This window comes from Mustela erminea, chromosome 5 (genome assembly GCF_009829155.1).
Source record: "Mustela erminea isolate mMusErm1 chromosome 5, mMusErm1.Pri, whole genome shotgun sequence".
Lineage (NCBI taxonomy): Eukaryota > Metazoa > Chordata > Mammalia > Carnivora > Mustelidae > Mustela > Mustela erminea.
This window is the reverse complement of record NC_045618.1, coordinates 34,089,532-34,113,279: the sequence shown is the minus strand read 5'-3', so window position 1 is coordinate 34,113,279 and position 23,748 is coordinate 34,089,532.

Below are 23,748 nucleotides of genomic sequence, written 5' to 3'. Positions count from 1 at the left end.
AGTTCTCAACAGGGGACTTTGGACCCTGGACAATGCACAACTTTGTGTGGGATGGAAAGAGCCTGGGCTTGGGGCCAGTTGGTTCAGGTTCAATGTTGACTTGATAGGCTGTGTGCACTAGAATGTGTTACTTACCCTCTCTGAGCCCCAATGTTCTCTTTCTTAAAAAGATGACGAGACAGATCTGCCTCCTAGAGTTGCTACGGAGATTAAATGCCATGTTTGAAAGTGCTTGGTGAATTGCTACCTGCTGGTGTTTGCAGTTGAGCACATTCTAGAAGGTGTAGTATGGAAGGAGACAGCTCCCGAATCCCAGGACTGAGCCGCTCTACCTGGTTCTGGCAGAATTCTGTGGTTTCGGAATTGGCGTGCCAATGGAGTTGATGAATCCAGGAGGGGCATGGAGTTCCCACCCCCCTTTCCTTCTTGCCCGTCCCCCTACCCAAACTGCCCCAAAGGTCTGAATAGGCAACTCAAGTGTCTGACCCATCATATGCAAGGTCAGCAAGAAAGCACATTTTACTGTGATGTGCATAATGGTGTGGATGTACATAAAGGTGTACTTTGTCTCACTGTGTCCTCCGTGGTAAATTTACATGTGGATACTGATTTTATCTTCTTTTTTTTTTTATTTGGTGGAAGAAACTAAGACTTTTTTTTTCTATCTTTTTTTTAAGGTTTTATTAGCTGATGCGGGACTCGGACTCAGGACTTTGGGAATCATGACCTGAACCAAAGGCAGATGCCTAACTCACTGAGCCACCCAGGTGTCCTGGAAACTAAGACTTTAAAGAGGCCCAATCATTCGCCATCTACAGTAGAGCCCTTCTTAGACTGACGGCCATTGTCCTTCCTCTTTGCTGCTCTGATGCTCTCCCCAGGCTGTGTGCACGGGTGCGTGTGTGTGCCCGTGTGTGTTCAGTTCCCAGGCAGGGCCCTCCAGCACTCAGCTAGCCATGCTGCCTCGGGCCACCAACACCTGACAAGCCCACGTGCCTGCCTGCTTGCTGAGGAAACTTGCCCGAGAAGGAGCCACAGGAGGAAGTCCCACAGGGACGAGGGGAAGGGATACATCTGAGAATATTTTCCAAGTTGAAAGATTTTAGTGATTTCATACCTGTGACCTGCTACCAGTGAGGTTCACCTACATGGCAGGCTGGATGGAGGGTCCCGGCGCTCGTGTTTTCAGCAGTGATAGACCGAATGCAACATTTGATGCAGACTTGGAACTCCACGGGAATCAGATGGCTGCTTTCCTCGCCATCATTCTCGAATTTGTCTTAGGCACCTCTGACATCGTCTATAACTCTGGGCAACCCCTGGGCATCTCTGGTCCTCAGTATCCCCGCTGGAAAAAAGCAAAACAGAACAAAATGCCTAAACCTAACCTCGCCAGCGGGTTCTCCTGAAAGTCAAATAAGAAAATACAGGAGAACTTGCTTTCGGACAAACCCTGAGATTGGTAGGGGTGGGTCTGAGATAAAGGAGCTCAGAGACAACGAGCTCAAGTTCTGTGTGTCCGCCACGCTCTGTCCCATCAGAGATGCCAGGGCTGGGGTGGCCCAGGGCTCCCCAGGAACCAGCGAGCGCTGTCACTTTAAAAGCGGAGTGAAGTGTTCATTAGCTGGGCTATTTTTTCAGGTGTGTTCTAATTGTACTAATTAACTCTAAGGTAGATTTTAGCACTCCAGCCTCCATCGCTGCCTTCAAATGCCAAAACAAATCTTGCCATAATTACCAGCAATCCTTTTCATTACCGGCTGCCTAATTATCCTATTAATAGCACACCCTAAGAGACAGTATTTGCTTGGCAGGCAAATATTTGTTTTTAAATGAGCAAACACAAAGACAAACTGCTCTGTTTGCAGAAGGGTTCCAACATGCAAAATGGTTTATATTCATGGAAAAAATAATAATCCAAGTAAAACCAAATGCTTAATCCAGTTGAAGCATTTGAACATTAAAAATATTCTTTTTTCTTTCCCCCCCCTGGTTCTGGCTCCGGTCCTTCTTTGCTGAGAGCTTGGGTGCTAGAAGGATTTTTAAAGACACTGCTGTGATAGGAAGTTGGAGGTCTTACTGGGCTGGGGCTGAGCACAGTCAAAGAAGGGACGATAGAAGAACCCAGTGAGAGGAATAAGGCAACATCAGAGATGGAAGGAAAACTAGGGACTCTTTGGGCTCGGGGCTCCCAGACCTGGCTGACCATCTGAGGCATCTGGGAAGGGACTGGTCAAAATGCAGCTTCCCAGGCCTGCCGATTTCTTTTCTTTTCCTTTCTTTTCTGTTTCTGTTTGGGTTTGTTTTTACGAAGGTCCCTAGGAGATTTTCACGTGCGTCCGGGTTTGGGGCTCGACGGTCTCCTCTACCTGCTCCCTTCACAAGAGAGGAAATGCATGACCAGGGAGGCACCTTGGGTACAGAGCCTAGATGAGAACCAGGTCAGCCTGGAGGGTTAAAATACCCTTAATTCAACTTCTCTACTTAATTAATTTTCCTTTATTAAGAAAAACAACCAGGGCCACTAGGGGATGGCTCAGTTGTTAAGCGTCTGCCTTCAGCTCAGGTCATGATCTTGGGGTCCTGGGATGGGGACCCACTTCGGGCTCTCTGCTTGTGGGGGCGCCTGCTTCTCCCTCTCCCTGCCTCTTGGCCCCTCCCCCTGCCTCTTGGCCCCGCCCCCTGCTTGTGCTCTCTCTGTCTTTGTCTCCAGTACATAAATAAACTCTTCTAAAAAAAAAAAAAAGGAAAAAAAAAAAACCCAACCATTTGTGCTGAATTTGAGCCAAGTAGAGGTGTATTATTAAAGCAAAAATAAAAGCACCAGCCTCTCCAGCCCAGCCCAATTCCTCCCCACCTCCCACATCATGCTAGGGCATGTTTGCTTTTCCTTCCCTTTCTTTCTCTCTTTCTTCTTATTTATTTTAGTTTTTATTTTCTTTATTTATTTGACACAGAGAGAAAGAGAGAGCACAAGCAGGAGGAGTGAGAGAGGGAGGAGCAGGCTTCCTGCAGAGCAGGGCACCCGATATGGGACTTAGATCCTGGGACTCCAGGACCACGACCTGAGCTGAAGGCAGATGCTTAACTGACTGAGCCACCCACGTGCCCCAGCTTCCTTCCGACAAGAAGGGAAGACCACACTCCCCATAAGCTTGAACTATATGAGCTTGCTGACACGCGACTGCTTTTTTTGTAACCTACGGTGGCGATTTCCTCAGGTCCAGGTCAAGCTACTCACTATTCTACATTTGTGGCTGTGTTCTCTTACACATCGGCATTCTTATCTGTAAAGGCTGTTCCTAATGTAACCAGTCTCTGCAGAGGGACCGTTCAGTGACTTCCGCCCCCCACCCCCCACCCCCTGCATACAGACAATGGAGGCAGGGCTGGGTTGCCGCGGGCCCCTTCCCTGCACGGTTGGCTTGCCCCTCCAGGCTGACCCAGGTTCTGGGAGGCCTCCTGACCTGTTCGTATCACCTGCACGGACGTCCTTGCTCTTAAAAGGCTCTCATTCCCACCCACCCTCTTTTCTATTTGACTAGAGAGTCAGGGTGTTGTCAGTGCCGTGCACGCCCTGCCCTCCCGGATCTAATAGTCAAGATACATCTCTGACTACCACCCTCCCGCTCAGAAGCCCTCGTGGGCTCCCTACAAGCTCACAAACACAGTCCTGCTGGGACAGGCACAGCTGTCTACCAATAGGCCCCCTCCGGCTCTCCTGCTTTGCTTCTGACCTTCTGTGACATTACGCTTTGGGCCCGGAATGCCTGCCCAGCACAGTACAGATCCGTGATTGTTTTCTCTTGGTCCCCACAAGACCCAGTTCTTCAGACGTCAAAGGCACCAACTCTATGGAGTAGCTTCAGGATAGATGACACCTCCGTGTAGCCTATCCCTCTGGGAGCAGCTGGCGCAGAGCAGGGGCTAATTCAGCCCTAGCTGGTATTCCTGTTCTTAGAGATGATTTTGTTTGGCTGGATTTTCCATTTATTTTTAAGTGATAGAAGACAAGTATCATTATGAACAATTTGATAAAGGAAAATAATTACTCCTAATCTCTTGCTACACATTATTATCTTTGTTTATTGCCTTCCAGTCTTTAAATATGTTTATTGTGATAAAAGACATAAAACATAAAATCTACCATCTTAACCACTTCTAAGTGCGTAGTTCGGTGGTATCAAGAATCGTGATGCTGAACAACCACCACCACCACCCATCTCCGTAACTCTTTTTATCTTATAAACCGGAGACTCTATACCCATGAAAGAGTAATTCTGCATCACCCCTCACCCATCTCCAGCCCCTGGAGACCACCCTTCTACTTTGTGTCCCTACAAATGTGCTACGCAGAAGATCTCATACAAAGGGAGCCAGGCAGCATCTGTCTCTTGGGGCCTGGTTTATTTCACTTGGCATCGAATTCATAAACATCGTCCATGTCATGTCATAGAGCCGACTTGAACAGTCCGGCTGTTGGTTTGAGACAGATCTTCTTTACCGCGTTAGAAAGATACCTTTCTAGTCTTAATCTTCTTGGAAATTTTAAATTAAGGGTAGGTTTGAATTCATTGAGTAAGTGTTAGCAAACCTCAAGTAGATTTTTAAAAAATTTGACCCTGAAATGCTGGGTTACATCATGGGCTACTGTTCTCCTAGTAGACCAAATGCCATGGCCTGTGCCTGGAAGTTTTACCTCTATATTCACCTTTTAGATGTGTTACTGTAATCAGAACTTAATAATCCGGGTTATCTTTTTTGGGTATTAAATCTATAATATAAAACATATAAATATATATATAAATTATCTAAATTTATTTATTTATTTATTTATTTATTTATTTATTTGACAGACAGAGATCACAAGTAGGCAGAGAGGCAGGCAGGGGTAGGGGGGAACAGGCTCCCTGTGGAGCAGAGATCCCGATGTGGGGCTCGATCCCAGGACCCTGAGACCATGACATGAGCTAAAGGCAAAGGCTTTAACCCACTGAGCCACCCAGGTGTCCCAAAATTTATAAATAAATTTATATATATATTTACATATATTTATAAATTAAAAATATGTCTGTAATAAATATATATCTATATCCTCTGTGAATTGTTTCTTCCTTTTGCATTAATTTGCACAATTATATTTTAATATTGTAATTGATTTTATTGTGCTATAATCTTCCTTTTCTTGAGTTCTCCATTTTGACTCATCTCCAAGATGATTAAGCATAACTTGAAAAAAAATTTTTTCCAGGAGAGACATGTGGGTGATTTATTTCCTGAGGCTTTCATGTCTGTAACTGTCTTTATGTTGACCTCTCAGATTAAAACAAATCAGTTGGATAGGGAATTCATGGGCTTCACTTTTTCCCATCCAGATCCTTAAAAAAAAAAAAAAGTTCCCTTTTCGTCTGGAGTATGGTGCCATCAAGCAATTTGAGGTGAACCTGTTTATTTATTTATTTTTTTCATCTTGAATGCTCCAAAGACATATTTTCATTTCTGAAGTTTCAAAGTTTCTCTAAGTCTTTGTTCATTAGGTATCACTACCAACAGCCAGACTATCCAAATCAGGTCTACGATACGACGTGGGGGTGTTTAAGGATGTGATGGTAAGTGAAGTAAGCCAGGCCCCAAGAAAACAGTGAAAAGCCAAAGGTTTTTTCTGTCTTGAGATTAAGTATTGACTTTATTTCATTCGCTCAGTTTTCTTCTTCAAGGCGTATCTTACAAGGAACGGGTAAAATCTCTGTCTAGGAGTGCAGGTATAAACCTCTGGCCCCATTAAAAAAAAAGAATTTTAACTGAAGTGTTAAAATTTTACTTATTTGCTTTTTAACTTATGTATAGTAAAATGAAGTCTCTGGTGTATATAGCTTGATGAATTTCGACAAAGGCTTAGCCATGTAACTGCCACCACAGTCCAGAGACTAAATATTTCTGTCACTCCCCGAGAATTCCCTCAGGATGATCCTTGTAGCCAACCCCACCAGCAGCTCGTGGCAACCACTGATCTGTTTGCTGTCCTCCTGGTGATTTTTAGAAAGAACTACTCATTTTACTTCTGAAATTATCATACATAAACATTGCCTTTTCTTTCTTTCAGTGTCCAGCATGGGTCTATGAATTTTTGTGCACATGAGGTTCCTGTGACCACCACAGTCCAGAACAAGGTCCGATTCCGTTTCCCCCAAAGGACTCCTCACAGGGTCACCGCTGCCCCAATTTCTTCTCCCTCAAATGTCATATAAATAGAGTCGTACAGTAGGTCACCTTTAGAGACTGGCTTCTCTCACTTCACATCATGTCTTTGAGGTCCCTCCAAGTCGTTCTTTATACCAGTAATTTGGTCCCAGACCAACGAGGAGCGTCCCTTTGTTTGGATGGGTCACACTTTCGTTGTCCATTCATCATTCAGTTTTTAGGGTCTTGTGAGCACGTGCCAAGAGCTTCTGATTGTGGGGTGTCTTCTCTGACCTGCCGCCCCCCACTCAGTGCAGCCCGGGGGCCTGCTCCACGTCCCTCCCCGCAACCTCGCCACCCCCTTCCCACTACCTCCTCACCCCACTAGGCCAAGTGCACCATCCGTCCTCTGGGTGTACTGAAGTGGAGGTGTGGGTGGGGTGGGGGGCTGCCTGCTACTCTGGTCAGTGTGGCCCAGTACCCGATGACACACAGTCGCTGGGGTGAGCCAAGGGCTCTTCTGACTTTCCTTCTGACTCTGAACTTCTCTGATTGGGGGCTGGGTGGCAACAGCCTCCCGTCTGTCTGTCAGTCCGGCCCTGCAGACTTGGCAGCCAGGACAAACTCCCCAACTTGGGCCTGTGCCCTCCTCCTCTCAGTATCCAGGGTGACACTTTGTGATCAGTAGAGACATTTTAACTGTGAGTTGAAAAGCGCCCCCCCCCACCCCGGCATCGCTGGCCTGCCCTCAAGTTCACCCACAGCATGTGGGTCCCAAATCTTTGCTGCTTTATCTCTGTTACAAACACGAGCAAACACCAGCAACTACAAAAAAAATCAAAATTTCACCCTGAGAACCAGGCCTTCCTTAGACCATTCAGTTACCAAAAAAAAAAAAAAAAAAAAAATTTCCTTGAGAGCCCTTTTTATTAAAAGAATATCCTACAATTATTATCCCCACTTTTCCACATGTGTTTATTCTGGCTTTTTCCCAGAAAGTAATTTTTAAAGTTTTAAAGTTTTATGATTTTTATAGCTATCAAAATAATACGTGCTCTTTCTATCAAATGTGTAAAGTTCAAGAAAGAGTAAAGAAGTTGGAAAAAGAAACCCCAATAACAACAGCCAGATTCTTACCCAGAGGCAGCCATGAATAATTTCAGACACATTTATTTCACACTTACTTAAGGATATTTTTCTTTCCCTACGTGATACTGTGCTGTATACAATTTGATTATGGGCTTTTTTTCCCCTGAACACTGTATCAGGAGCATTTTCCTACAATATTAAAAATACTGTTTGAAACATTCTCTTAATGGTCTCATAGAATTTCATCTATGGATATAGAGTGTTTTACCTAATGATTAACTAAATGTTGGACGTTTAGACCATTTCTAGTTTTTCACTGTCATAAGTAATAGCGTGGCTTTCTTGGCCAATTTAAAATTATCCTAGGACCAGGCACCTGGCTGGCTTACTCCGTAGAGCACGTGACTCTTGATCTTGATATCCTGAGTTCGAGCCCCACATTGGGCATAGAGATTACTTAAAATAATGATAATCATCATCATCATCCTAAATGGGTTTCTAGAAGGAGGATTATTCCTGAAACAAATACAAACACTAAACAATACACATAAAAAAACAAATACAAAAACATGTTGCTAACCTGCTTTCCTGCAGTGTTGGAGCAAGGCACGCCCTGCCTGGGAGCGATTCTGAGCACCCCACCCCCAGGTGACTAGTTGGCCCTGATATCATCCTCAGATCAGTCCTACTAATGCAGGAGGTGGGCTTGGCGTCTTGCAGTTCTATTTTGCCTTCTCCAAGTGCTGCGTGGTAACCCAGGAGGTGGACATGCCCTATTTTATTTAACTATTCTCCTTCTGTTCATCATTTAAGTTGTTCCTAATTTCCCACTGTCCTAACTGGTGTTGCTTTGAATATCCTTGTGCATAAATAATTCATATTGTTGCTTGTATCTTTTGCCCGTATATCCCCAAGGCTCACCCTCAGTTCCCTCAGGTCTCTGCTCCTTGCCACTTCCCCAGCACCTTCGGCTGCTGCCTGCTACTCTGGTCAGAACCCCTCCGCCTGGAACTCCTGACTCCCTCCCCCTGCTTTATTTTTCTTGCAGATTATTCACCTGACAGGCTGTTGGTCCCTTTGCCGTCTGGACCCCACCACACCGTAATGATCGTGATGCCCCTTCACAGAGGCATAGATTTCTATCTGTTATTCTCAAAGTAACACATGTGCATGAAATCAAATTTATAAATAGAAAAACAGGATGAAGAACACCCAAAACACAACGGTTCCTATTTTGATGTATTTCCTCTGGTCTTTGGTTGTTGTTTTAATTTCAACATACTTAAAGCCATACTGTATATATAATTCTGTAAAAGCTTTGTTCAATTAGCAGAGCGCCTTAGGTATCAGACCACAATGTCACGCCATGCGCATGCGCACGCGTGGGCATACACGGCCATTGGTCACGGTCACCCGCTGCAAGCAGGTTTCGGCCCCTGCTACACTGGAAAGCTCACTTCCGGCCTCCCAATCTCTAAATCCACTGCCACGATCCTCTACCTGACCTCCAGTGCCCTTGAAATGCCTCTTGAAGTGATCACAGTCTTGGGGCACCGTAACCCTACCATCTATTCTTTCTCCTTTCTTTGGTTCAGTCATAATTGGTGGCATTGTATCCTGCTGTGAAAGGTAACCTTTTCACTTAATATAAATTCAAAGCCCCAGGATTTATCACTTGTTTTTGGATCGATGGGGCTTTTGAACGAAAGTTTACCGCCCTTAGTGTTTTAGGACAGAAGGTAACATGTTTTGAGGATTCTTCCAGAGAGCACTGGCACGCCCCTCTCCCCTCAGAAAATCGTGCATACAGGCTTGCTGACCTCCTACCCTTCCTCTTTCTCCTTCTACTCTCTTTTTGTTGTTGTTGTTTGTTTTTTGACTGATTTTTTTCTTTTTTAAATTGTGATTGCATATCCATCAGACTTGGCATTTTAACCAGTTTTAAGTATACAGTTCAGTGATATCAAATAACTCACATTGCTGGGGACCCATCTCCAGAACATTGTAATCCTCCCAAACTGAAACTTGACCCGTTGAATGATGACACCCCATTCCCTCCTCCGCCAGTTTCTGGCAACCATGGTCCTCCTTTGTGTCTTTATGTTTTCGACTTTTTCCAGGTACCTCACGTAAGGGGCATCACACATGTGGCCTTCCACGTCTGGTTTATTTCACTCATGCTGATGTCTTCAAGGCGGTCTCTGTTTCCCGGAGTTCTTGCTGTACATGGCTCCGGGACCGTCCTCCCTGCGCCCAGGTATCCTGAGGAGCTGTGGGGCATCAGTCATTACCCATAATGGGGACTTCCAGCCTCATGGTCAACAGAGAGGGGGATGGATAAAGGGAAGGTTACATGTAATAGAGGGCGTGGAAGAAGAAAGATCTGGAGCATTGGTGGGGGGAGAGGGAGGCTGGGGTGCCATGGGGCAGAGGTCAATTTGGTTAACCAAGATGTCCTGGGAGTCTCTTGAGAATGAGGGGCGACGTCACATCAGACTCGTGGCACTTAAAGACCATAGGATGTCGTGGCTGGTAGGGGACCAGGAGGGAGTCGAGGAAACAGTCGCTGTTCTCATTCGAAGCCCTGGGACCCCTTGTCTCCAGAAGTCCCCGCTGTTAGCGTTTGGCGGGGGTCCTTTCAGCCCTTTCTCTACGCTTCTCCATGTGTGAATTCGGACACAGAGAATTGTACATGCTTCTCTGTGTGTGGGTTTGTGCGTGCCGTAACCTACATGGAATCCCGCTCTGTGTTTCTGCAGCTTGCCTTTCACCCATGGTATATCCTGGAGATCACAGCACAGGCATGCTCACAGAACCACTTTGTTCTTTTTGATGTCTGCACAGCATTCCAGAGCATGAACACAAGTTTGGGTATCACCTTGGCTGCTTTAACAGAAACCACGCGGTGGCCATCAGGCCCAGTGACAGGCCTTCCCCTGTGTGTCTGTATCTTCATTTTCTCAATCATGTCCTTATCAGTGGATCTTTAGATCAATCAACGAGGACAGGGAAGCTCAGGTAAGGCCATGATCCACCCGCGGGCTCTCCGCGAGCTGGGCAGAACTCGGGTCTCCTTCCCTCCCAGTATGGTGCTCTTCCTCAAGCACTGGGTGTCCACAGGCCAAGCCCTGGGTACCCAGGACAGCCTACCCAAGGGGTCCTCCTGGAGGACTGGCTATCCCAGCCACGCTTGGCTCGGCATGTGTCCCAGATCTCAGCTGGCATGGAAAGTGGACACTAACTCTCACAGCAAGCCAGAAGGCTCAGCACGACTTCTCCTCCCAGCCCAGAAACTGACATGCTCGCACCACAGAGTGCGCCAGGCCACCGTGGAGCCCATGAGCCCTACAAGGCACACTGTGTGACTGCCTGGGTTGAACCCCACCTTGCTGGGTGAGGTCTGGCTCCCTAAGCCTCACCTTGTGCCCGTGGCACTGCCAACTCCGCCATCCTGGTGTGAGGCTCAGAGGCTTAAAATACACCCCAACCAGATGTCCAAAAGGAACGTGTGACAAATGGTACCGCAGTCTGTCTTATTGATGCTGACTAAAGAAATGGGGTTGTAAGGCCCAAAGGAGGGAGAAGGCAGGGTGGCTGGGATGTAGGGGATGGTTTGTAATATGGCCTAAGAACCGAGCCTGGGCTCTCGCCTTCGTCCCCAGAGATGAATCTGATACGTTCACCAGGCACAACAGTGGCTATTTTAATGAACCCAGAAGGAGGTCCGTGCGGCCTCAAGATTGATTCAGATCAATCGGCTGTAATTGTTCTGTCCAGCCCAAAAGCGGTTAGGTGATTTAAAACCAGAGAGACAGACCGAGGCAGAGAGAGAGAGGGAGGGAAGAAGGCCAACTCCGAGGCATCTGGGGGGGGACTCTCCCCCGGGTCCTCCCGGGGCCAGCTCCTTCCTTGCCCATCTCTCGCCGCTCCTCAAGACGCCAAATGCAATCGTGGACATGTCTTCAGGAAGAAACAAGCCTGTGGGTTCCGAGGTGGCTTTGGGGTCCTGAAGTCATGGCCGGGTGCAGCTGATTTATTAAGGAAATGGAAGAGCTGTGCCCTCCCCCACTTGTCTGTCACTGCCCCCCACTACGGGATGGCTGCATGTCCACTTAACTGGAGAAAAGACAACAAGGTTTGGCAGCCTTGAGGGTGAGTGTGAGGCTACCTGGGACCTCATTCCAGGGCTGGCTCCATCTCCACACGCAATGCACACCTCTCCTGCGCTGTGCCTCAGTTTCCCTATCTGCCCCAGGAGGAAGTCAGGCCAGGGATGAAGGCCCCGAATGGGCCAGGGCTTCAGCATCAGCTAAAATGCAGGCAGCTCCCCGGCTGAGCAGGCTGGAGCTTCCTACCCCAGCACCCCCGGCTTCTTGTCTTGCATTTCTAGCTGACCCAAGTCCCTTGCAGAGCCACAGAGCTGGGCAAGGTTAGACCTCAGGGGTCATGAACTCCGCATATTCCATGTTCCAAGGTCAAGATCGAGAGGGTGGCCTCTGGACTCAGATGTCCTTGAGGTTCTCTTTTAGCTCTGACTCTTCCTATTCGGATGACGTCAGGTTTAACCCATCCCAGGCTGGGCTTTCTCATTGGGAAACGGTGAGAGTAATGGTGTCTAAATCCTATGGTTGTCGGCGGGGGCGAAGGGAGGTAATGCAGACAACGCATTTGGCACAGTGCTAGCAGGTGGCGAGCCCTCCGTTAAAATTCTGTTCTCCCGTCTCCTGGGTAGACGCGCGGATCCATGCCTGTCTGGACGGATCAACGCAGGCACGTTTCCACCGGCGTCTCACACGTTCTGACAAGTCGTGGAGGGAAGCAGCAGAAGCAAGGGTTTGCTCTCACGGCCCTTGTCATACTCCTCTCCACGGACGTGCTTGCCCTGGAGTTTATATCCTAGATGGTTTTGTGGACATTTAGAGACACGTGTGTTAATATAGAGACGCGTGGTGGGTTTTCTTTACGAATAGCATATGTATGCTTTTACTTCCTGGGTTTTTTGTTTTGTTTTGTTTTGTTTTGTTTTGTTAAACAATGTGTCTTGACAAACATATTTTTTTTTCACATAGATTTATTCCATTAAAAAAGTAGAAGAACCGTGCTGTGAATTCACCTGCAATACGGGACATATTAGGTCAACCCACTTTGTGGACAGACATTCAGGTTGGTCCTTCTTTTCTTCCCGTGAGGGTAATATAGGGATGAATTTCTTTGAATTGTTGCTTTTGGGCATCTGCAAGTATTTCTGCGGGACAGCAACCCAAAAATATCTTGGTTCAAGGGCCTATTTAAGAATATTTAGGATGCCTGGGTGGCTCAGTGGGTTAAGCCACTGCCTTCGGCTCAGGTCATGATCTCAAGGTCCTTGGATCGAGTCCCGCATCGGGCTCTCTGCACAGCAGGGAGCCTGCTTCCCCCTCCCCCTCTGCCTGACTCTCTGCCTACTTGTGATCTCTCTGTAAAATAAATAAATAAAATCTTTAAAAAAAAGAAGAATATTGTGCTCCATATCACTCGGCATCAGGGAAATACAAATTAATACTACAATGCGATATCACCTCACACCAGTCAGAATGGCTAAAATAAACAAGTCAGGAAATGACAGATGCTGGTGAGGATGCGGAGAAAGGGGAACCCTCCTACACTGTTGGTTGGAATGCAAGCTGGTGCAACCACTCTGGAAAACAGCAAGGAGGTTTCTCAAAATGTTGAAAATAGAACTACCCTATGACCGAGCAATTGCATTACTGGGTATTTACCCTAAAGATACAATCGTAGTGATCCGAAGGGGCACATGCATCCAAATGTTTATAGCAGCAATGTCCACAATAGGCAAACTATGGAAAGAACCTAGATGTCCATCAAGAGATGAATGGATAAAGAAGATGTGGTATATATACACAATGGAATACTATGCAGTCATCAAAAGAAATGAAATCTTGCCATTTGCGACGACGTGGATGGAACTAGAGCGTATCATGCTTAATGAAATAAGTCAAGCGGAGAAAGACAACTATCATGATCTCTCTGATATGAGGAAGTGGTGATGCAACATGGGGGCTTAAGTGGGTAGGAGAAGAATCAATGAAACAAGATGGGATTGGGAGGGAGACAAACCATAAGTGACTCTTAAGCTCACAAAACAAACTGAGGGTTGCTGGGGGGAGGGGGATGGGGGAAGGGGGGTTTGGTTATGGACCTTGGGGAGGGTATGTGCTATGGTGAATGCTGTGAAGTGTGTAAACCTGGTGATTCACATACCTGTACCCCGGGGGATAAAAATATATTATATGTTTATAAAAAATTAAAAATTAAAAAGAAAAAAAAAGAATATTTAAATATTTAAATATATGACATTTAAAATATGATGGATTATGCGAGCTGCTCTCCAACTAAATAAAATATGACAATTCGTACGCTGGCCAGCAGCCCATAAGACCGTTTCTTCAGTCCACTTCCAACACCGAGTACGTTCCTCCTACCTGCCCCCAGTCTGGGCCAGTCTGATGGGTGATAAGCAATATCTCATTATTGCGTGAATTTGAATTTCCTGATTACTTGTGAGCACGAGCATCTCACGGCTTATGGGCATTTCTTTTCTGGGAACGTTCCTTCCACATTCTTTGCTCATTTTTCCATGGGATCGTTTGTCTATTTTTCTTATTGATCTATATGTGCAATTTATATATGTGGGCTATTATTTCCTGGTCTTTTATTCATGTGACAAATATTTTCTCCTTCGTCTGTCTCTTGTCTTTTGACTTCGTGTTGTCCTTCATCATTTTGATGACACTTTTATGTGGTCAAATTTGTCAGTTACCATTGAGACCTAAATCATTTAAAGATATATTCTTCCCCCAAGATTATATTTTCTTTTAATACTTCGGTGGTGTCATTTGTTATTTGTAGTGGTTTCACCCATAAACATTTTTCTGTGGGATATGTCATGAAGTAAGAAACCTAACCTTATTTTTGCTTGCCCTAGTGGCTGCTCTGTTTTTCCAACACTGTTTATCCCATAGTCTATACGTCTCTACTGATGTATTTAGCCACCTTTCTCATATAATCAAATACCATTGATATGTGGCTTCAAAATTGGCAGCTCACAGGCCAGACCCAACTCTTCTTTGTTTCCATTTAACTGTGTTCATTGTTTTGAATATACAGTTAATGTGTTTCGAATTTTAAAAGGTATGGAAGGCTAGTCCAGCAGAGGCCTGGTGGCTGGGCACCAAAATCTGCTTTTCCTCTCTCGCTGGTCACTTCCGGCCTGCCTTGCAACCGTGCTCACGGGACTGGCCCCAACCAACAGAACGGGAGTGGCACTCCGGGCCTCGGTCCACGGGTGCCTCCCCTGTGACTTCCTCCAGCTCCGGCCCCTCTCCCATGGGCTGAGACCTAGAGGAGTGTGCTTCCTGTCTTGTGTAAAAGGTGGAAGAGCCACCATCAGCTGGAACAGTGCTGCGTGTGTAAAAGGCCCACCCTGGACTATTAGATGATTAGGGAAACACCTTCTCTTGTGATTGAGCCACGAGGTAGGGAGACACCTTTTTTTTTTTTTTTTTAATTTTTTATTCATTTGAGAGAGAGAGAGCACAAGCAGGGGGAGTGGGAGAAGAAGAAATAGGCTTCCTGCTCAGCAGGGAGCCCGATGCGGGGCTTGATCCCTGGACCTGAGCCCAGGCAGACGCTTAACCGACTGAGCCACCCACGCACCCGGGGAGTCTAATTTTTACAACAGTTCGTGCTGGTTCTCATTGCAGGTTCTCACTGGAGCGTTCCTCTCCTAAATCTGTCTCAGGACCTTCAGTTTTCCTTCCTAGACACAACTGATGTCACTACCCTCTTGTGTGTACTTCTAAAGATATTCTAGACATGTATAATTGTATATACATGCTATATATATATAAAATATATCATTTATTATTTATATTTATAATTTATAAATATATATTTATTATTATATAGCATTATATAATAGATATATAATATAATATATAATAGTATTATGTATAAAACATTATATATAACATTTTATTATTATTAATATATATATATATTTTTTTCAACTGATCATGCAAATTGTAGCCCAGTCTATATACCATTCTGTGCCTTGCTTTCTTCAATTAACTGTGCTCTAGCACTCTTTCCCCATTGGAGCTTCCTTGCTGTCTTAGGACTGCACAGCATTCCAGTGCAGTAATCCCCTGTACGGAGATACTATCATTTATTTAATCAGCCCCCTACTGATAGACATTTGGGTTGTTTCCAGTTTTTTTTTTTTCCTACTATAAACAATGCTGTGATAACTTCTATAACCTGTTTTGCAAGTGTTTGCATGTATTTGTAGGCTAAATTCCTAGAAGTGGAATTTCTGGGTCAAGGGTATGAGCATTTATAATTTTAAAAGCATGATTAAATTGCCTACCACAGCGGTCTGGGCCAGGTTACACTCCCATGGCCAGTCCTCTCACACCCTCATTTGCATGGGGAGGCAGCAAATTGTTCAATTTTGCCAGTCTCATAGATGAAAGCCAGTATCCCATTGGAGTTTTAATTTGCATTTTTCATATAATGAGTAACGAACATCTTTCAGTGAATTTCTATTCATATTCTTTGCCAATTCTTCTCTTGCGATGTTGCCTTTTTTCTAAAGGAGTTCTTTATGTATTAACTTTTTTGCCCTTTGTTTATTATAGGAGATATAAGTTTGTTTGTTTGCTTAACGAGTTATCACTTAGGTTTTGTCTCTGGTTCTGATGGATTTTGCCATGAAGAAAGCTTTTTATGATCAAACTTGTCAATTATGCTCTTTTATGATTTTTTAGTTCTTTTCATATTTAAAAGGTATTACCCACTTTAAAGTTATAAAACTATTCTCCAGTGGTTTTTCCTATTACTTTAAAGGTTTTCTTATTAAAATTTAAATCTTCGGGGCACCTGGGTAGCTCAGTGGGTTAAAGCCTCTGCCTTCGACTCAGGTCATGATCCCGGGGTCCTGGGATCGAGCCCCGCATCTGGCTCTCTGTTCAGCAGGGAGCCTGCTTCCTCCTCTCTCTCTGCCTGCTTCTCTGCCTACTTGTGACCTCTGTCTGTCAAATAAAAAAATAAATATTAAAAAAAAATTGAAATCTTCGCTTCACTCATTTAATTCATCAAGTATGCACTGACCACAGACTATGTACCAGACACTGTTCTAAGCCCTGAGGACGCAGTAGTGACCACAACATTCAAAATGGCTTCCTGGACCTTACCTTCTAGAGGGGGCAAGCAGACAATGAACAACATGGGTAATGTAAGTAGCATATTATATCAGATGGAGATTATTTTTGTGTGAGACGGAGGTGTAGATTTAGTTTTATTTTTTTCCTGGGTGTCTACCAGCTCCTCCCATCATCTGTTGACATAACCCATGCCACCATCTTGACATTTCCTCTTGATCTTCAATTCCCTTATGTATACGTGCTGGTTTCTAGAATTTCCTTTTGGTCCCATCTCGCTCTCTGTTTATTCACATGCCAACACCACTGCTTTAGCCACTGCAACTTCATATCTGGTTTCCTGCCTCATAAGGTTCATCTCCCCCATCTCCTATTCTCTTTTTCAGAATTTTCCTATTATTGCGTATTTATTTTTTTAGCACTTTAGAGTCACATGTCTGTTTCTCCCAAATCGTTCTTAAGTATTACTTTAAAGGTATGGATTAAGTCAGGGAGAATCAACACCCTTATGATGGCGAGTCTTCCTATCCAAGAACATGGTATGTCTTTCCATGTGGTTAAGTCACCTGTTACATCCTTCAAAGAGCATTTTAAGTTTCTTAATTGAGTTTTTGTGCATCATAGCATTTAGATGTTTTCCTCCAATACCTAAAACATTGAAGAATTGAGAGAATTCATTTTGTTTAATATGGATTTTTTTTTTTCCTTCTTGTGGAAAGGGGAAGATCTGGCCACACGAAGCCCATGTCCTGTTAGGCAACGACTGATGGCCCACTCGACAAAGGCTTGCTTGTCACAGAGAGTCACTATGACAGGTCACTGCCAGGTTTCTGGTGGCTCACCTTTATGTGTCACTGCCTGGCCATTACAAGTGCTAGATTTGGGACCCTGACCAGGCAATTTTTACACTCTCTTCTACAGTCTGAATGCACAATCAGCACAAAGGTTGCCACGCACTCCTCTCTAGGTCCAGCTGCTTTGGCTCCCTCTGGTCCCTGAGCTGTGTGCTCAGAGGGTCCTCCTGGTGCCATTCACCCTTCATCACCTGATAACCACCCTCTGTTTCAGGGTGCTGAGTTTCAAGGACTGGGCTCCACATGCTGCCTTGGCCGTGAACCCAATCTGCCCAGAGCAGAGGCAGATTTCTAGCACCCTTTCTGGGCTCAGTGGGGATGCCCCACCTTAGGCAAAGGCTCGGCTGCCCTGACAGCTGCTCACAGATGACACAGGCTGGAAGCTCCGAGGATTTCACACCTTGTTAAACTTTGGGAAACTCTGACCAAGGACAAAGAGAAAGTGGGAAGTAGACAGAAAATCGATTCCTTTTATTTCTTCCCTGCTGACAGGCTTCTCCAAGGAGCCGTGGTTCCAAACAGCCTGTCCAGGTACATCCTGCCTCTTTTGGTTCCCCAAGTTTTATTTTTTTTATTATTTTTTTTTAAAGATTTCGTTTATTCATTTGACAGACAGAGATCACAAGTAGGCAGAGAAGCAGGCAGAGAGAGAGAAGGAAGCAAGCTCCCCGCTGAGCAGAGAGCCCGATGTGGGGCTTGATCCCAGGACCCTGGGATCATGACCTGAGCTGAAGGCAGAGACTTTAACCCACTGAGCCACCCAGGCGTCCCAATGGTTCCCCAAGTTTTAAAATGGTGATTCAATACACACGACACAAAGTTCATCATTCAACCTTTTTTGTGTACGCAGGTGTGTGCACATCAGAACGCACAACCTCGTCTTTACTTTCCCTCGGGCTTCGTTTCCTAGGGCTGCCTCAACTACATGCCATACAGAGGTGGCTTAACACAGCAGAAATTATTCTCTCACAGCTGTGGAGGCCAGAAATCTCACATCAAGGTGTCAGCAGGGCGCAGCTCCTTGGGAGGCTCTACGGAAGAATCCTCTTTCACCTCTTACAGCTTCTGGTGCTGGTTGGCGATGTTTGACACCTCTTGGCTTGTAGTTCCATTTCTCTGATCTCTGCTTCCCTCTTCCCTGGGTATGCCCATCTCTGTATCGCTCTTTTTATAAGGACACCAAGTCACTAGCTTTAAGGTCCATCTGAATCCAGCAGGACCTCCCCTTAACTAATCATACCTGTAAAGATCCTATTTCCAAATTAGGTTCCCCATGAACACGAGTTTTGGGAGACAGTACTCAGCCTAGCTCAGGATCCATTCTTTTGCCCTCCCCGAGTGCCCTGAAATTGTTCTCCATCCCAATAAAGCATCAGCATGTCAGCGAGGTCTCAGGCTTCGTTGGCTCTTTCTAGAGAAACTGGGATTGGCAAATGTTCATATTCCAGAAGAACGCAGTTTAACACATAGATTTGAATCCCAAAAAGGAATTTGACAAACTTGCTCACGTGTCTTTTTTTTTGTCCATGGACATTTATCACACATGGGTTTTATGTTAGTTTTGTGCAATCACGAGAAAACCCACAAGGGCCATTTGGGCTAGATCAGGGTTTTTCTCACTCACACTGTGGACCTAGAAGTGGTGTATATTTTCTTATGGAAGTTGCAATAATGAGCAAAAGAAGGAGGTGGAGAGGCCTGGAGAGGAATTGTGATATAAAGGAAATGAGTAGAGAGGACGGGGCCAAGGTTGGGAAGAAAGTCAGAGCTGGCTGATGGTCCAGCTTGATGCACTTGTAACTCACGAAGAGAGGGTTCAATAATGCCAATTGTTTTCCTGCTGAGTCTCTAGTGGCATGCCACAGGGCTCTGTCTTAAATGCTGCCCAGTGTATGCTCCAATCAAATAAGTGGAAGAAAACAGAACAACAGCTTCCTGTTTGTTTGGGAAGGACAACAAATCCATTAGAGGAGAGGTAGCATGTAGGCCTGCCCTGATGGTCCACACGAAGGAACAAATCCAGTAAGTTAAAATCTGGGGGTGTTCCAAAAGCCAACTTTCCAAATCTGGGGTGCTTGTTCAAGAGAGGGGGCTGGGGTCAGGGTGGCAGTTAGTCAGCTGTGAGCTCAACATGAGGTATGGCTAAGAACAGAGAGGGTGTGGTAGAGTAGCCTTAAGAGAGACACAGCATTTTTTCACAAGAGCTGGGAAGCATGTGTGGCATGGGGTACCCGCTGTTCAGCTGGCATCCAGAGGAGCCAGGCCCAGGGTCTGCCCCACGGGGAGCAGAGCAGGAAAGAGCCCGGCTGTTGTGGTGGGGGCTGCCTTGGAGAGAGATGCTTCCTTGGGTTTGGGGTCAGAATGCCAAACACCTTTCCACCTGGAGAGCTGGTTCTACAGGGTGGAATTAATTAACTAATTAATTATTTCAACAGATACTAATTGAACTGCACCCTGGGCTGTTGTGGGGTTGGGGCCATGCAGGGAACAAGACAAACAAGTCTGGTCCTCGTTGGGGGTGGGTGGGTGATCTATGCAGATGGCCGCCACAGCACAGGACCCGCCGAGGGCCGCGACTTTTACAAGGTGCGTGGGGGTGCATGACAGGGACCAACGCTTGGGTTCCTGCTGGCCTTCCCTGACATCCTAATGAATGTTGCCAGCAACATCCATCACGGTTGTCTCGCAGGAAATGTGTAACCACCGAAGCCCGTTGTTTTTCAAGGAAAATTATCCTGAATTCAAATGTCCTTCCGCACCCAGCCCAGTAATGCTACCGTCTGAGGCCCCGTGGCTATGCCTCGCATGGTCAGGTGGATGGTGCTCAAGGCCACAGTCAAGGGCTCAGGCTGGACCCAGCTCAGTCATGGACTCTGCACAACCTTAGGCAAGCGCCTATCTTGCCAATGATCTTGTGTACGTCTGTTCTGTGGCTTTGGGGTTATTCCCTGCACCATATACCCACATTTGAATCCATCCCCGGGCCCTAGTCCCCAGCCCTCTTTATGCTTCTTGCTTTTAGGGACTCAGTCAAGCACTTCCAGGGTCTGTGGCCCAAAGGGACAGTACTCTACAAGCTCGAGGGACCTGTTGGGCATTTGCCCAGTCAATGTCTAGGGAGCCACAGGGAAGTGGGGTCCAGGAGAGAAGTCCCCATGTGGCGACATTCAAGTCTCTGTGTGAAATAAACCAAGCAGCCAAGTCTGGGAGGTCTGGGGAGGAAGTGCTATGCCAAGCCCAGTCCTTCAGAAGGGCTGAGTGGTTGAGATGTGGGCCAGAGTTGCCCAGACCAGAGAAGAGCTGTCTGGTTCTCCAGCCAACTTGTGTCTGGGGCCTGGGTGCCCTTTGGAACCAACTAGGTCATACACTCATTGGATCCAATAGCTGGAAACTTCTCCAAAGGCCACTCTGCTGGCCTCCAGATCCTCTAGCAGAATCAGGGAGAGCAGAGGTTGCTTTCCTACTCTCTTCATGCCAGGCATTGCTGAAGGACCCAGCACTCCACGGAGGGAAGGATAGAGGGAAACTGACAGACTTTGTCTTCTTCCTGTCCCAGGTGGAGGCAGTGGGCTCTGTCACAATGCTTAGATTTCTTCCATCCTAAAAAACAAAACAAAAAACAAACAAAACAAAACAAAAAACCCTCCATTGCCATGTCTTTTTCCAGATGCTGCCCTACTTCTCTCTTTTCTTCTTAGTCCAACTTCTGCAGAGCTTCATGCATTGGAGTCTACCGCTTCTGTCCCACTCACTCTCTCCTTGATCCAGCACTACCTGACTCCCATCCCCACCCTCTGAAACTCTACTGCCATGGCCAGCAAAGACTTCCTAGGCTCAGGTCCAGAGGAAGCTTTCCCATTCTCTTGAATCACTTGGCTGCATTTGACCCCGTTGGCCTCTCCCCTGTTCTAAAACCTTCCTCTCTTGGTTTTCACAACACCATTGTCTGTTGATCCAACTTCTACCTCTCAGACTTCTACTTCTTTAATTCTTTTTTGCCAGCTTCATTTCCATAGACGAGCGCTTTCAATTCTGCTTTCTGTTACATCATAATGTCATGATATGCTGTGTTTGGCTCTGCCAGCGACTGAGTTCATCTTAGCCTCCCTGGTCAATACGACAGGGATTCTGAACGTCCTGCCTGTTGAGCGAGCAGATAGGTAGAATGAACCCATGAATGGTTAGTTTCTCACTACTCATGGCATTTGCCCAAAGGAGGATGGTGGAATCCAAGGCCAATATTGGAGGTAATAACTCATTCACATGTGATGCCATAAGGATACTTCTGAACTAGTTGAAAGAACTTCTGTCATGGCTCAGTCCTGCTAGACTCCTGGTTCTTTCCAGAATCTGAGCTTGCGACCCTGTCCAGTTAACCAAAACTAAGAAAGGAAGGGGAATGATGAACACGAAGAGGGTCCCTGGAGGGCCGGGGTGATAAGATGAAGAGGTGAGGGAGAGTGAGGCAGAGAAGGGGGTGCTGAGAAGGGAAACATGGGTTCAAGAGCAGAGAGTATGATCCCGTGTGTGCTGAAGGGTTCTCCTGGGTCCTGTGAGGACACCACCACTGACGGGTATGCCAGGATTTGGGATATAATGGCCACTCAGCAGCTGGGCTACTCTTTCTTGTCCTTCTCCTTTTAATCCTTACAGCAACAGAAACCCTGCTCTGGGGACACAGTTTACAGTCACCTTCTGAGCAGAGTTGTTGCTCCCTCTTCTAGGCCTTCGTCACCTATCCTTGCCTCTGATGCAGACCTGGCCACCCCATGTTCCCCATTCACCCCACTCACTCCCTTCAGACTATAAGGCCCTCTTTATCTCTGCACCTGTGGCCACTAGCTCATGCCTACCTCCTCCCAGGTATTCAACACTATATTGTCTTTCAAGGACAGAGTAATGAATGAGTAAAAATTCCGTAGATCCTGCCCTCAGGTGGCTTCTAGTTTTCCTGGACAGAAGAAAGCATTCCACATGAGACTGAGCAGACCGGTTGCTGGCTGGTGCATCATTGACGGTGAAGACAGACCCCAGCCATGTTTTCCTGCTTATTTTCTATCAACTCCTCCAGCCCAGAAGCAGGGTCTCCTTGCAAAAGAAACCAAGAGCTCAGGAAAGACACATTTCTATGCTTAGTAGCTTTTGTTATTAATTTGTCATCTACAACAAGCTTAGAGTCAGAATTAATGAGAAAAACTCTTCTATAAAGATACGGCTTGTAAATGTCCGGTGCCTACTGCTCTCTGAGCGTGAGACATAAGAATTTAAATGATCTGTTTATGGGTCTGCTTCTGCTATTGGACAGTTAGCTTTTCAAAGGATTTTTATTGTTTTAAAAGATTTTATTTATTCACAAGAGAGAGAGAAAGAGCGCATAAGTGGTGGAGAGGGCAGAGGGAGGAGCAGAATCCCCGCTGAGCAGAGTCCGACCTAGGACTCAATCCCAGGACCCTGGCGCATGACCCCAGCGGAAGGCAGCCACCCAACCGAATGGGCCACCCGGCACCCCTTATTTTCTTTTTCTGATAGTAATTAGTATGCATCGTGGAACCAGATTTCCAAGGTTGCCATCTGGCTGTACCACTTACTACCTGTGGGACCTCAGTTTCTTCACTGGCGAACTGATAAACACTGGGATCAGAATGGTGTCCAGCTATGTGGCCACGAGGAGAACTAAACAAGCGGACAGTAAGAGTCCGTCTCCCTCTTACCATCTTCCGCTTTGTCCGCCGCGCCCAGCATTGTGCCTCTCACCATTAGGTCTTTAGTAAATGTTTGCTGAGTTGGAAACGTAAATAAAAATATTCCCCGGCATGAAAAATGATGGTAATGCCATCAAACATAGATTTTGTAGATGCAACAACAGAACCCGGACAATAAAAATAAAGTTGACTATCAATGAATTGGGAATACACATCATTGTTCCAACGACAGCACAAACACGCGAGGCTGATGATTCCGGAATCTGAAGTGGATCTCAAGTATGGTCATGGCCGCGGGGAGCTCTGGGCGAGGCTCATAACTGCAATCCTACCACATCTCCGGGGATGGCTGCTGCAGCCCTACAAGCCCTGGAAGGTTCTGGGGAGGCCTCCCAGAAGGGTGGTGAGGAGCAGTGCAGGCTCGGTACTTTAGGGGCAAGGAACACTGCCCCCGTCAGGGAGTCGGCCTTATGCATAGCTGCATGTATCACTGGGCTGAGGGAGGCAGAGACCTCCCAGCCTCCAGGAATATCCACCTCCTGCAGCCCAGGCGTCTCTAGGAACCCGCTACATTTACCTCCTCCCTCAGAGCAGACTGCTACACGTTTACTCCAAGCCCTGCCAGCGATGTGACTGCTGATTCTCTGTGGCTTCGTGACCTCCGGGCCTTACCTGGCAGCTTCCCCACGGTGTCCCCATTCA